Below are 2,380 nucleotides of genomic sequence, written 5' to 3'. Positions count from 1 at the left end.
TGATCCACCCGCCTTGGCCTCCCAAAGTGCTGGGATTGCAGGTGTGAGCCACCGCGCCCGGCCAGCTTTTAATATTTAACTTAACCACTCAGTCAGTACTGAAGCAGTTGTTATGGAGGCCTGCTTGAGTTAAGACCTGGCCTGCTACACCACCTCACCGGGGTACACCAACCTCAGATCTAATCCTGAGGACAGTCGAGGGAGGAACTTTCCAGATGGTCAGAGATGGGATGGATAAGCCACTCACTTAATTCTCTGCAAAGCTGTCTCCTCCATTTGTGATGAATCACGGCGATCTCAGACTACACAGAAGGGCAACACCTGCAAGAAAATAGTCACTGCTGCCTTTTGAATCCGTCAAAGCAGATTGGGCTTCCATCCCTCGGCTGCCTCTCTTTGAAGCTTCCTCCTCTCAGGGCTCTCCCCATCAGAGATCCTGTGCCCCTTCTCTCCCCCAGAAGGGCAGGGAAATCCCTAGTCTTGCACCTCCATATCACCTAGCTCTGGGGGTAAAATCAGGATGATTAAATGAGATGTTGCAAATGCAACCCAAGTGCTCCCCAGAGACACCTTAACGGGGAACTAACATTCATATAAACCCACTGAAGTCTCCATCCTGCGAGGCGGTGGGCCAGCAAGTGCCTTCCCAAATATCTCTGTGTGGTCACCTGCTGCCTCAGGCTCAGGGCATTGCTCAGTTGGTCACTACCTCTCCAGGCTGCTCTACCTCCCTGCAGGTGGCTTCACCCCGAGGCAGCCAGTGCTAGCGCAAGCCTGAGGCTGGGGCTCAGGGATTGTCAAAGCAGAGAAGGAGGGAGTGGGTGAGAGTCCAGAATAGGACTGGAGTTGGCTGGGAGTCCTCACAATCCCTGCAGTCTGCCTGTTGCATTCTGTCATTGTGGGGAGAGGCCTTCCTGCCCTTCCAAGCCTGGCCTGCTGTCCCATGTCTGAGCCACAGACACTGGGCGAGACCCCTTTTCCCATTTCCCATTTCCTCTCTCCTCGCAGTTCCAGGATCTCCAAATCTCCCCTCTTCTGGCTAACCTGGAGAAACCCACAATTCAGTGTAAAAGGCAAAATAGTTCATGCCAAGGAAGACGCCCCTTCACTCTTATGCAGCGCAGCTTATTCCTCTGTGCCTCCGTCTCTCTCACTGGGGAAAGGGGGAGAAGAGACGTTTCATCTTTGCACACCACCCTCAAAAAAACCTGTTAAATGCTTGTCAAACAAAAGTATTAGTAATTTTTCTGGCTGAGCATGGTGGCTCACTCCTGTAATCCCGGCACTTTGGGAGGCTGAGATGGGTGGATTACATAAGTTCAGGAGTTCAAGATCAGTCTGGGCAACATGGCAAAAACCCCGTCTCTACAAAAAATACAAAAATTAGTTAGGCATGGTGGGAGCATGCCTGTAGAGCCAGCTACTTGGGAGGCTGAGGTGGGGGGAGGATCACTTGAGCCCAGGAGATAAAGGCTGCAGTGAGCTGAGATTGCACCGCCACATTCCAGCCTAGGCAACAGAGTGAGAGCCTGTATCAAACAAAAAAATATATATATTAGTAATCTTCTAACAGAAGTTCTGTCCAGGATCTTTAGAGTATAGAGTAGAATCCAACATTTGGCTGCTGAGAAGCTCATCCAACCCACAGATGTGGTGTTTTGTTTTTCTCTTGCATGGTATAAAAAAGATTGTGAATTAGTTGCCAGCTTTTGAATCCATTGCTTTACTTAAAAATCTGGGTGACCAGCTTCTCTTGAAATATCAGAAGATCTGGCTACAGGGTCTACCTTCCCATGTGCCAACAGTCTGCTGGATGCATGAAGGTACACTCTTAGGCAGTCACGCACTCCCCAGTTTGCCACAGTCTCCACTCCTCCCTATCGTCCCCTTGACTCAGCCAGCTTCATTTATTTAAGTCACTTGCCTGCACTATACTGACATTTAATTTCATATCCCTGGGCCCAGCTCATCAAATAGAGCTTTGTGAACCACACCAATGATTTTGGATTTTATACCAAAGCCAAGAGAAATCATCAAAAGGCTTTTAACAGGAATGATGTTGTTACTGGATAGAAGGTCTTGACTGTGAATTGTCCAGGTTCCTGGCACATTGAACAAAGAATTAAACAAAACACACAAAGCAATGAAAGAATGAAGCAACAAAAGAAGAAATAAGCAAAGAAAGCGCAGATTTATTGAAGTGAAACTACAGAGCGGGAGCCGGCTCAAGCGTCCCGATTACAATTTTCTTTCGGGTTTTTATTAAGCTAAAGAATTTGGTGGCTGGGCGCAGTGGCTCACTCCTGTAATCCCAGCACTTCGGGAGGCCAAGGTGGGTGGATCACCTGAGGTTGGGAGTTCAAGACCAGCCTGGCCAACA

Source organism: Mandrillus leucophaeus, unplaced genomic scaffold (genome assembly GCF_000951045.1).
Source record: "Mandrillus leucophaeus isolate KB7577 unplaced genomic scaffold, Mleu.le_1.0 Scaffold2, whole genome shotgun sequence".
NCBI lineage: Eukaryota > Metazoa > Chordata > Mammalia > Primates > Cercopithecidae > Mandrillus > Mandrillus leucophaeus.
Note: the sequence above shows the minus strand (reverse complement) of the source record.